Source organism: Herpailurus yagouaroundi, unplaced genomic scaffold, assembly GCF_014898765.1.
Source record: "Herpailurus yagouaroundi ecotype Mexico unplaced genomic scaffold, PumYag 67641, whole genome shotgun sequence".
Taxonomy (NCBI): Eukaryota; Metazoa; Chordata; class Mammalia; order Carnivora; family Felidae; genus Herpailurus; species Herpailurus yagouaroundi.
In genome coordinates this window covers 4338177-4352041 of record NW_024420442.1, presented here as the reverse complement: position 1 = coordinate 4352041, position 13865 = coordinate 4338177, and the positions used below count along the sequence as shown (strand labels likewise).

General features: G+C 36.9%; 1 pseudogene; it reads left to right on the top strand.

Annotated features, from left to right (window-relative positions):
• The first annotated feature begins 2703 nt into the window (after positions 1-2703).
• On the top strand, positions 2704-3754 carry LOC121025452 (28S ribosomal protein S7, mitochondrial-like; annotated as a pseudogene).
• Positions 3755-13865: the final 10111 nt, after the last annotated feature.

The window sequence follows — 13865 nt, the reverse complement described above, 5'->3', positions numbered from 1 at the left end:
TCAGAGCCTGGAGCCTGTTTCAGATTCTGTGTCTCCCTCTCTCTCTGACCCTCCTCCATTCATGCTCTGTCTCTCTCTGTCTCAAAAATAAATAAATGTTTTTAAAAAATGAAATAAGTTACTAATAAAAAAAGTTAATTTGTCTGATTTTTTTTAAGTGCTGGTTTAGATTTCTAAAGCTACTACCCACAATTGTCAAGTGATCAGAACTTCTGGATAAATATCTTATAATCCGATGAGTTCTCACAATAAAAATGACCCAAAAATTTACTTGAGGCACTTGTACTACTATGAAGTCCCTGAAGCTCAAGGACTACCCAACTCCACACTTTACTTAGAAGTCAGAAAGGGAAAAAAAAAAAAAGAAGAAGAAGAAGAAATTAAATATTGTCAGCAGTTAGGACCCATCCACACAACCAGAAATATTCTCCTCAAAAATGATTATTATTTTAGCTAATATGTGTTGAATGTTTACAATGGACTAGGTTTTCTAAGTGTTACAGTTCTTATTGTATCTAAATCTCAGAGTAACTCTAAAAGGCAGGTGCTACGATGTTTACTTTACCACTGAAGAAACCAGGACTCTGAAAGGTTAGATAACTTGCCGAAGGCTCACAGGTAGTAAACAGAGAAGCTAGCAGTTGAAGTCATATAGTCTGATTCCTTTGACAGTATTATCCAAAAGGGTTATAGACTGGGGCACCTGGCTGGGGCAATTGGTAGAGTAAGCGACTCTTGATCTTGGGGTTGTGAGTTTGGGCCCACATCGGGTGTAGAGTTTAAAAAGTTCAAAAAATAAAGGGGATATGGATTCTATGTCTTAATATATCAATATTTACTCAATAGGCTCAGTTAATAGGTACAATTGTAGGTAGTCCCATCCCTACTTTTCTGCCCCTTTTCCAACAGAGAATCCTGAGCAACAGGAGTTAAGATGCTCATGGAAAAAGCCATCATTTCATGTTGAAAAAGAAGGGGAGAAAATTCTATGAACAATAAAAAAAAGTGATTGCATTTCCAGGAAAGTAGCAAACCATATACCCCTAGGTTACCTTGCTGTGGTCATAAAGTCTGCCAGTTACATTTCAGTAACTTTTGTAGCCTTGGACTACAGTTTACTATTATTGACCTCAAAGCTAATCACTGTATCTATTTCCAGTCTAACAAAAACTACTTTAGGATAAAGTACAAGAGCTAAGTCTTCATTTGTTGCAAGGATAACTCAGATGCTATAGGCTTCTAATTTCTGTTTCTATTTCACCTTGGTATAAAGTGCCATATCTTTTCTCCAGAGGTAATCATAAAATCCATTAATGGGTACGACCTCAGGAGGAGTCAGGGGTTGAGATCCAACACAACGCCTCTTCTGCAACCTCCTACCAGCATTAGAGAGTCCATTAATCCTAGGAAGTTCCGCTTTCCTTCAAAGAGATAAAGGAGCTCCCACTTCCAAGGAGGTCAGGGATAGATGAAGTGAGAGGCAGGAATGACTATTACCTAGTAACAAGAATATTTATTACCTAGCAATAAAAGTATTCTTGTGTTTTAACATGATTGTTCTAATGTTATATCAAAATAGCTGCATCAAACTATCGCCAGTACCTAAAATGGCTATATCTAAGTATTCCCTGGACTTCTGGTTCTATGATAAGATGGAAGAGGAAATGTACTTCTCCATATTCCTTTCACTAAGTATAATTAACAACCCTGAATATTATATATAAACACATAAGGTGACTCTGAAAGGTGGAGAGAAGAAAGACCAGGTAAGGACCTTGAGACTCAAGGTATGGCATAGTGTTAAATTCCCTGGATTTCCCTTTTGCCTAATATCCTGGATTGGGTACATTAGAAGCTTGTAACCAGGACACACCCATGAATGCAGTCTAAACATGCTTTAAGTAAAACTTGTTCTCTCTAGCCAAAGGACCAGGATAAAGGCAGTCCAGTAAGACAGAAAACTTTTAGACAATAACCACCTTACTCCAGCCAAACACTATGGGATAAAAATTGTGGTTGCATCTCAACCCATTACAGAATAAGACAGGTAGGAAACCTAGACTTCTACCTTTACAAAGCCATAACTAGTCATCTCTTCCCCTGTATCAGGGTGGTGCAAAAAAGGCAGAGTAGATAGCCAAAACTTCCATTTTGACCCAGTGGTAAGGAGGCCCCCCATTCCATGGTGATAGTGGAGGCCATGTCAGGTGCAGTAATGAGGCATTCTTTCTCCTCCCAACCAAGATGATATCAGCAGAGGCCTAGTAAAGACTTGAAATTTTGTCTCTGCCCCAAAATAACAAAAGGCTCTTCCCCATGGAATGTCAAAGGTGGCCTAGTAGAAAACATGGACTTGCATCCCTAATTGGCAGTAATGAAGCAATATACCACTTCCAATTCTTGTGTGGTGACTACAGAGTCCTATGAATGTTTAATAAGATCCACAGTCTCGTAACATAATAGCCCCAATTGCCAGGACACACTAAAAATAATCATTCATCATACTAAGATTCAGGAAAATCTCAATATGAATGAGGAAAAGAAAATCATCAGATGAAAACAAGAAGTTACAAATAACAGAATTACGTGACAAGGATTTTAGTCATCATGGTGCTTCGATGAAAAATTATGTAAAAGCTTGAAGAAAATGAAAATATAGAAAGTCCCAGAGTTCCCATCAAATAAATATAATGTCCAAGCAAAGAAATAAAAGACATAAAGAAAAATCAAATTTTAGAACTGAAAATATAAACCAAAATGAAAAATTGCTAGAAGGGGCCAACCGCAGAACAGAGTTGATAAGGGAAAGAATGAGTAGATGTAAACATAGGACAGTAGAAATTGCCCACTCTGAGAAGTATGAGCAGGAACTCAGGAAGACTCAGCTTATCAAAGCTGCCCCAGCGATGAAAACAAGCTCTGTGTTTGAAGACCCAGTGATCAGCAAATCCTCCAACATGATGATGAAAGGCAGAAACAAAGTACTGGCCACATCCTTCGTGATGCAGACTCTGGAAGCTGTGAAAGGAAGCATTTTGAGAAGTACCATGCTTCTGCAGAACAGGCAGCCATCAAACGCAACCCCTACACCATCTTCCACCAAGCACTGGAGAACTGTGAGCCTGTGATTGGGCTGGTACCCATCCTCAGAGGTGGCCATTTCTACCAGCTCCCTGTGCTACTGGCTGACTGGCGTCGCCACTTCCTGGCCATGAAGTGGATGATTACTGAGTGCAGGGAGAAGCACTGGAGGATGCTGATGCCAGAGAGGTCATCACATGAGCTGCTGGAGGCTTTTCACAACCAGGGCACTATGATCAAGAAGTAGGACATGAACAAGATGACTGAGGCCATCCATGCCCTAGCTTACTACTGCTGGTGTTAGAGAGAGGGTAGAGGCTCAAGGAGCAGCCCAGGGCTCTCTGCTGCAAGAAACAATAGGAGCCACTGTCATGATGAAAAACACTTGTGTGTTAAGGGTATAGTTCCTTTTTAAGCTCAGGCAGGCCTCATAAGGATGGAGCAACATATTTATTGCTTCTTAGTCCTTTCTTTGGGGGCTAGAACTTGTTCTTCCTGTTTTATCACCTTACAAAGAGAGAACATGTCAATGTGGATTTCCCCCAGGAAACTTAGGGCCCATCCAGCAACTCTTCCTTCAATTTGGGTAGAACTTAGGATGATATGAAAGGAAGCAGTTTTAATATTAGAAAAGCTTTATTAAAAAATTCTCACCCTGAACTGGTGTAGTATGTGATATGGTACTGCCATTTATTAAAACCAACTAGAAATGAAGAGGAAGAGGAAGAAGAAGAAGAAAGGAAAGAAGGAAAGAAATAAAGAAGAGAAAGAAAGAAAGAAAAAGAAGGAAGAAAGAAGGGAAATTACTCTTTCTGAAAAACAGAAAAAAATAGATGAAAAAAAGATACTTAGGGACCTGACGTTCTGTAACAAAAGATCTAACATCCATGCCATCAGATTCCTATCAGGTTATAAGAAAGAATGACACTAAAGTAGTACTCAAAGAAATAATGGCTGAGGGGTCCCTGGCTGGCTCAGTCGGTAGAGTATGCGACTCTTGATCTTGGGGTCATGAGTTCAAGCCACATGTTAGGTATAAAGCTAACTATAAAACAAACAAATAAGTAAAAATAAATAATGGCTGAAAATTCCCCAAATTTGCCAAAAGACATAAACCTACAAATGCAAGAAGCTGAGCAAACCTTAAACAGGATAGACCCAAAGAAATTCATGTCACAATACATTATAATCAAACTGCTGAAAATTAGAAGCAAAGAAAATCTAGAAAGTAGCAAGAGATAAATGACACTTTATTTCCATGGGAAACTAATGCAAATTACAGCAGATTTCCAATACAAGTTCAGGAGAAGTACAACCTTCTCTACACAACTCCTACTTGTGACTCTACCTTGAGGCCAGAAGGAAGTGGCACACTATTTTTAAATGCTAAGCAAAGAAATATCAACCCAGAATTCCATATGCAGTGAAAATATTCTTTATGGAAAAAGGAGAAATCAAGACTATCTTAGATGAAGGGAAATTAAGAGAATTTGTCACCAGAAGACCTACCCTAAAAGAATGGCTAAAGGCAATTAATGAAACAGGAAGTAAATAATAAGAGAAGGAATCTTGAAACATTAGGAAGAAATAAAGTATAATGGGAAGAGTAAAAACTTTGGTAATACAATAGACCTTCCTTTTCCTCAAGTTTCTCTACACTAATAATGAACTGTCTGAAAAAGACATTTTAAAAAATCACATTTATATTATCAAAAGAACAAGAAACTTAGGAATAAATTTAACCAAAGAAGTGAAGATTTATACTGTGAAAACAGTAATTGATTGATTGATTGATTTAAGAAGTTGAAGAAAGTGTAAATAATTGGAAAGATATCCCATGTTCATAGTTGAAAGGATATTATTTTTTTAATTTTTTTATGTTTATTTATTTTTGACAGAGAGAGAGAGACAGAGCATGAGCAGGGGAGGGGCAGAGAGAGGAAGACACAGAATCCGAAGCGGGCTCCAGGCTCTGAGCTGTCAGCACAGAGCCCGACGCAGGGCTTGAACTCACAGACCGCGAGATCATGACCTGAGCCGAAGTCAGACGCTCAACCAGTCGACTGAGCCACCCAAGTGCCCCTTGGAAGGATATTATTAAAATTTCCATACTACCCAAAGTCATTTGTAGATTCAATGCAATCTCTACCAATATTCCAATGCCATTTTTCACAGAAGTAGAACAAACAGTCCTAAAACTCATATGGAACCACAAAATACCCTGAATAGCCAAAGCAATCTTGAGAAAGAACAAAGCTGGAGACATCACATTCCTGATTCCAAACTATACTACAAAGCTATAGTAAACAAAACAGTATGGTACTGGCATAAAAACAGGCACATACGCCAATGCAACACAGTTAAAAGCTCCAAAATAAACCCACTCATATATGGTTAACAAATATGTGACAAGGGAGCCAAGAATAGACAAGGGGGAAATGATAGTCTCTTTAACAAATGGTGTTTGGAAAACTGGATAATCACATGCAAAAGAATGAGCTCCAGTCTTATACCACTAACAAAAATTAACTCAAAATATTTTTTTTAGTTTATTTATTTTGAGAGAGAGGTAGCATGAGTGGGGGAGGGGCAGAGAGGGAGGGAGAGAGAGATGTGGGGCTCCATCTCATGAACTACAAGATCATGACCTGAGCCGAAACCAAGAATTGGATACTCAACTAACTGATCAATTCAGGCACCCCAAACTCAAAATATTTTAAGGACATAAATAAAACACCTGAAGCATTATAACCCTTAGAAAAAGACATAGGAAGAAAGCTCCTTAACATTGGTCTTGGCAATGATTTTTTGGATGTGATGCCAAAAGCACAGGCAACAAAAGCAAAAAAATCAAGCAGGATTTAAACTAAAAAGTCCTGCACTGCAAAAAAAAAAATAATAATAATAATAATAATCAGTAAAATGAAAAGGCAACCTATGAAATAGGAGAAAATATCTATCTGTCTAACCATCTATCTGACAAGGCATTAATATACAAAACATATAAGGAACCCTATAAGGAACTCATATAAGGAACTCCTCCATATAAGGACCCAATAGCAAAAAGGAACTTAAAAATCCAATTAAAAATGACCAGAGGAACTGAATAGACATTTTCCCAAAGAAGATATACAAATGACCAATAGGCACATGAAAAGGGGCTCAACATCACTAGTCATCAGGGAAATGCAAATGAAAACCACCTGTTAGAATGGCTATTATCAAAAAGACAGGAGATAATAAGTGTTAGTAAGAATGTGGAGAAAATAGAACCTTCATGCACTGTTGGTAGGAATGTAAATAAATTGGTACAGACACTATGGAATAAATACAGAGGTTGTTCAAAAAATTAAAAATAGAACTACCACATGACACAGCAATCTCACTTCTGGGTGCATATCCAAAGGAAATGAAATTAGGATCTCAGATATCTGGACTCCCATGTTCATTGCACCATTATTCACAATAATCACTACATTGAAACTGCCTACATGTCTAAGGATGAACGGAATAAGATGTGACACACAGACACACATGATGGAATATTATTCAGCTATCAGAAAGGAGAAAGGCCTGCCATTTGCAACAACATTTGGACCTTGAAAGCATTATGCAAATTGAAGTAAGTCAGAGAAAGACAAATACTGAATGATATCACTTATATGTGAAATCTAAAAAGCCAAACTTATACAACAGAGTAGAATGGTTCTTGCCAGGGTCCTAGCAGTGGGAGAAATGGGAATGTGTTGGTTGAAGGGTACAAACTTCCAATTTTAAGATGAATAAGTTCTGGAGATCTAATGTACAGCATGATGACTATAGTGAACAATACTACATTATATATTTGAAAGTTGCTAAGCGAATAAATCTTAAATGTTCTCACCACACCAAAATATGGTAATTTGAAGTGAGAGAAGTGTTAACGAACCCTGCTGTAGTTACAATTTTCTAATAAATACACATGTATCAATTCATCATGTTGTACACCTTAAACTCACACACTGTTATATGTCAATTATATCTCAGTAAAGCTGGAGGAAAAAATTAGAAGGAGGAAGGGAGGCAAAAACAGAGGGAAGAAGGGAGGAAGGAAAGAGAAAAAGGTTGAAGGGACAAGACTAGAAAAAAGAGTTAAAAAAAAAAACAAAAAACTGTCCTCACAAAGGATCTGATTTTAATTGAATCAGTCTGTGTGGCAATTTATTTTCCAGGACATTGTTGAAAATAATAGAACAATCAGCCAGCAATTAGTGGTGCTTAATAGGTGGGCGTGCTCAGGGAAAGAGACAAAGAGAGCCCTGCCAAACAACTATCATTCTAAGGTGACTGTGCACATGCCCAATGCTGTGTCCTCCAAGAAGTGCCTATCAGAAGTGCATACAATAGAGAGGAAATACATTTCATTAAAAATGATCCAGTTAAAATAAATGATCCAGTTACCAGAAACAAACAAAGAAGTATAACAAACACCCCCACATACACACAGGTGGGATGGAATGTGGACCTATAACCAGAGTTGCTACAACATGTTACCTAAAATGTCCCATTTCCAACAAAAAAATTACAAGACATGCAAAGAAACAGCAAAGTCTGACCCATATATGGGGGGCAACAGAAATTGGCTGAGAGTGGACAGACATCATATTTAATGGACAAAGATTTCAAAGTGGCCAAGAGAAACATATTCAAAGCAGTATAAAAATATCATGCTTAAATAAGTAAAGGTATGGTGACAATGTCTCATTAAGTAGGGACCATCAATAAGAGGACAGAAACTATAGAGTCGCCTGGGTAGCTCACTTGGTTAAATTAACTTCAGACTCTTAATTTCAGCTCAGGTCATGATCTCACGGTTGGTGAGTTTAAGCCCCACGTGGGGCTCTGTGCTGACAGTGTGGAGCCTGCTTGGGATTCTCTCTCTCTCCTTCTCTCTCTGCCCCTCCCCAGCTCGTGCTGTCTGTCCCTCAAAATAAATAAATAAAAACTTTTTTAAAAAAGGTTAAAACTATAAAAAAAGAACCAAATGGAAATTCGGAAGCCTAAAGTATCATAACTTAAAAGAAAAATTTACTAGAGGGGCTCCACAGTTAATTTGAATTGCCAAAAGAATTAGGAAAGAAAGAAAGAAAGAAAGAAAGAAAGAAAGCAAGCAAGCAAGCAAGTATGAAAATAGATATTATGTAATCAAAAATCAAAATAACACAGAGGAAAAAAGAAAATAAAAGCTGCAGTGTCGGGGTGCCTGGCTAGCTTGGTAGAGCATGTGATTCAATCCCAGGATTGTGAGTTTGAGCCCCACATTGGGTATAAAGATTACATTAAAAAAATAGCTTCAGAGAAATATGGGAGCTGCAAAGTACACAATGTGCATGTAACAGAAGTGCCAGAAGGGAAGAGATTAAGGTGCAGAAAAAATATTCAAAGATATAATTGCTGAATATTTTCAAATGTGATGAAAAACTTTATACATCTAAACGGCTCAATGAATTTCAAATACAATAAAAGCAACCAGATCCACAGAAAGATACATTATAATAAAAATGCTGAAAGCCAAAAGACATGGAGAAAATCATGAAAGCAACAAGAAAACAGAGTCATTTATAAAGAAATCCCAATAAAATGAATAGCTGACTTGTCATCAGAAACAATGGAGGACAGAAGGCAGGAGAGAAACATATTCGAAGTGCCAAAATAATAACAAAAAACTACCAACCAAGAATCCTATATCCCTCAAAGCTATCTCTGAATAATAAATGTGAAATAAAGACATTCCTTGATCAACACAATATGAGAGAATTTGTTGCTTAGCGGACCTACCTTATAAGAAATACTAGGCTGAAAGCAAGTGACCCAGACAGTATTTCAAATAAAAAAGCAAAAAAAAAAGCAAAAACTACTTGTAAAGTTAATTATATGTCATAATAAAAGACAGTATAAACGCATATTTCTTTCCTTTTGTCTCTTGACCAACTTAAAAAAACAATTAAAAATATATGTATAATTGCACTGAAGGGCCTACAATATATAGAAATGTAATAGGTTTGCCAATAACGCAGGGGAGGTGGTAGGGAACAGAGCTGTACTACATGGTAATGTGGATCAACAGAAATAAATGAAGAAACCAGAAATGGGAAATAAGGTCAATATAACAAAAGCTAAACATATATATACATGTTCCTCTTGCTCCTGTTTCTTTAAAATATATAAAATTGTATGAAGTAGTAATTATAGCACTATGTTATTGTGCCTTTACCATATATAATACATGTATCAATAACATCACAAAAAGAGGAAAAAGGGAACAGAGGTACACAGGAGTAACCTTTCTGTGTCTCACTGGAACTAAATTAGCATAAATCTGAAGCAAATTTTGATAAGATGTATATGGTAAGCCTAAGGGACCATGAAGGAACGACGAAGGAAATAATTCAAAACTATAATGGAAAAGTTAAAGAAATTAAAATTGTACGTTAGAAAATATTCACTTAAAGCAAAAGAAAGCAGTACATGAGAAACAGTAACAAAAAGGCATGGGACATATAGAAAACAAAAAAGGAAAAATAGTATAAACAAAATTATATTAGTGACAATGTAATTAAAAGGCAGAGTTTATCAAAATGGATAAAAATCAAGCTCTACCTGTATGCCACCTACAGGACACACACTTACTATTCAAATATATAAACAGACGGGGCACCTGGGTGGCAGCTAAGCAACCGACTTTGGCTCAGGTCATGATCTCGCTGCTCATGAGTTCGAGGCCCCCATCGGGCTCTGTGCTGACAGCTCCGAGCCTGCAGTCTGCTTCAGATTCTGTCTCTGTCTTTATGCCCCTCCCCTGCTCGCACTCTGTCCCTGTCTCTCTCTCTCTCTCAAATATAAAAAAATAAAACATAAAAATTTTTTTACTTAAAAATAGATATAAATAGATTGAAAGTAAAAGGATGAGGAAAAATCTATCCTGCAGTAAGGATAGCTGCAGGATAGCTAAGGATAGTAAGAAAGCTGGAATGGCTATACTAATATCAAACAAAATGCACTTTAAAACAAAAAAGTGCTTTTAGAGATAAAGAGGGATATTTTACAATGATAAAAGGGACAATCCATCAGGATTATATAACAAGTAGAAACCTACACATTCAATTATAGAGCACCAAATTACATGAAGCAAAATCTGACAGAAATTAATAAACAATCGATTCTACAATAATACTTAGAGAGCAAAAAATCCATATTCAATAATGGATACAACAACAAGACAAAATATTAACAAGGAAATAGAAGAACTGAATAACACTATAAAATACCTATACCTAGGGGCGCGTGGGTGGCTCAGTTGGTTGAGCGGCCGACTTCGGCTCAGGTCACGATCTCGCAGTCCGTGAGTTCGAGCCCCGCATCGGGCTCTGTGCTGACAGCTCGGAGCCTGGAGCCTGTTTCGGATTCTGTGTCTCCCTCTCTCTGACCCTCCCCCGTTCATGCTGTCTCTCTCTGTCTCAAAAATAAATAAAGGTTAAAAAAAATTTTTTTAATAAAAAAAAATAAAATATCTATACCTAATGGACATATATAGAACATGCCTCCCAAGAACAGCAAGATACACATTCTTCTCAAGTGCACATGGAATGGTCTCCACAGTAAACCAAATGGTAGGCCATAAAACAAGTCTCAGTACCTTTAGGAGGACAGAAATCATACAAAGTATGCTCTTCAACCACAATAGAACAAAACTGTAAATCAGTAACAGAAGGAAATTTGGTATGTTCACAAACACGTACAATTAAACACCACACTCCTAAATAATCAATAGGTTAAATAAGAAATCATAAGGGAAACTTGAAAGTACTTTGAGATAAATGAAAATGATAACACAAATACCAAACCTTACAGGATCCAGTAAAAACTGTGCTTAACAGGATTTTATAGCTATAAATGCCTTTAAAAAAAAAAAGAAAAGAAAGAAAGAAAGATCTCAGATCAATAAGCTAACCTTCCACCTCAAGGCACTGGGAAAAGAAGAGCAAACTAAACCTAAAGCAAACAGAGGTTAAAAAAATAATAAAGATTAGATCAAAGGTAAAATAGAAAATAGAAAAACAATAAAGAAAAATCAATGAAACCAAGATTTGGTTCTCTGACAAGATCAACAAAATTGACAAACCTTTAGCTAGACTGATCAAGAAAAAAAAGACATAAGACTCAAATTACTAGAATCAGAAATAAAAAAGGTAGCTGCTAGAGACTAAATGTTTGTGTTCCCCTCCAAATTCCTATTCAGAAACCTAATCCCCAACATGATGATATTTGGAGGTGGGGTCATTGGGAGCTCTCATGAGTGGAATTAGTGTCCCTATAAAAGAGACCTCAGAGAGCTTCCCTGCCCACTTCTGCCATGTGACATCACCATGAGAAGACAACAGTCTACAACCAAGAAGAGGGCCTCTCCAGAATTCAACTATGTTTGGCCTCCTTATCTCAGACTTCTAGCCTCAAGAACTGTAAGAAATAAATGTCTGTTGTGTATACGCCACCCAGTCTATGGTACTTTGCTATAACAGCCCAAGCTAAGAGACATTGCGGAGATAAAAACAATTATGATGCTAATACACATTATAGAAATAAAAACAATTATAAACAATTATAAAAAAATTGCAGGCCAATAAATTAGATAACGAATGAAATGGATACATTGCTAGGGAACACAAATGAGCAAAACTGATTCAACAACAAACAAAAATATGAGTAGACTTTTAACAAGAAACTGAATCAGTAATCAAACACTTCCCAACAAAGAAAAAGCCCAGGACCAGGTGACTTTACAGGTAAATTTTGCCAAATACTTAAAGAATTGATGTTGATTCTTGAAAAATTTTCCCCCAAAAAAGAGGGAACATTTCCAACTCATTCTATGAGTCCCTTGTTACACTGGTGCTAAAATCAGACGACGACATGATGTGAAAAAAAATCTACATACCAGTATCTCTTAATACAGACTCGAAAATCTTCAACAAAATACTAGCAAACCAAATCCATCAACATATAGAAAGAATTATACACCACGACTAGCTGGGATTTATCCCATGAACAGGAGGGTATATTAACTTGGAAAAAAATCAATGAATATAATACACCATGTGAACAGAATTAAAAAACAAAAAACACACGGATCATCTCAATAGATGCAGATAAAACATCTGAGAAACTCCAGCACCTTTTCATATCAGTAATACTCAAACTAGGAATAGAAGGGAACCGTCAGTCTGATAAAAAGCATCTACAAAACACCTATAGCTAACATCCTACTTAATGGTAAGAGATTGGTGTTTTCCCTCTAAGACTAGTAACAAGACAAGAATGTCTGCTCTCACCACTTCTATTCAAAATTTTTACTGGAGTTTCTAACCAGGACACCTAGTCGAGAAAATGAAATAAAAGATATCTAGATTGGGAAGGATGAGGTAAAACTATCTCTATTCATACAAGACAACATCTGGTATGTAGAAAATCCTAAAGAATCCATTTTTTTGAGTAGGCTCCACACCCAACATGGGTGGGGCTTAAACTCACAACCCTGTGATCAAGAGTCACATGCTCTACTGAGTGAGTGAGCCAGACACCCCAAAAGAACCCATTTTTTAAATTAATTTTATTTTTTTAATTTACATCCAAATTAGTTAGCATATACAAGAACCAATTTTTTTAAGTACACCTGAGCTGAGATCAAGAGTCCAACACGTCACCAACTGAGCCACCCAGGTACCTCCCAAAAGTATCCATTTTTGAAAAACTGTAAAAATTAATAAATGAGTTAAGCAAGGCTGCAAAATAGAAGACAAATATATAAGAATCAATTGTCTTTCTATACATTTTCAATGACCAATATGAAAATGAAATTAAGAAAACAATTCCAGGGGCGCCTGGGTGGCGCAGTCGGTTAAGCGTCCGACTTCAGCCAGGTCACGATCTCGCGGTCCGGGAGTTCGAGCCCCGCATCGGGCTCTGGGCTGAAGGCTCGGAGCCTGGAGCCTGTTTCCGATTCTGTGTCTCCCTCTCTCTCTGCCCCTCCCCTGTTCATGCTCTGTCTCTCTCTGTCCCAAAAATAAATAAAAAATGTTAAAAAAAAAAAGAAAACAATTCCATTTAAAATAGCATCAAAAAGAACACAACATTTAGGAATAATTTTAATAAAAGAAATGCAAAACTAGCTGGACACCCAGGGAAGAAGGGATGCTTGAGTTTGAAGGCAGTCAGCAGACAGAATCCTTTCTTGTGCGGAGGTCAGTCTTTTTTCTCTTAAACCTTCCAACTGATTAGATTAAGTCCATCCACATTATGGAGAGCATCTAAAAAATATCTTCCCAGCAACATCCACACTAATATTTGACCAAATATCTGGGTACTGTGGTCTAGCCAAATTGATGCATGAAATTAGCCATCACAGATTGGAAGACATAATATTGTTAAGATAGTAGTACTCCCCAAATTGACCTAAAGATTCCATTTAATCTATATCAAAATACCAACTTGCTATGTTCTAGAAATTAACAAACCGATCCTAAAATTCCTATGGAAACTCAAGGAACCCACAATAGCCAAAATAATCTTAGAAAAGAACAAAAGTTGGACTTAAAATTTCCTGAGTTCAAAATCTACTACAAAACAACAGTAATCTAGACAGCATGGTACTGGCATAAGAATAGACATATAGATGAGTGGAATATAATTGAGAGTCTAGAAAAAAGCCCATGTATATGGTCAGTTGATATTCAATAGACACACCAATA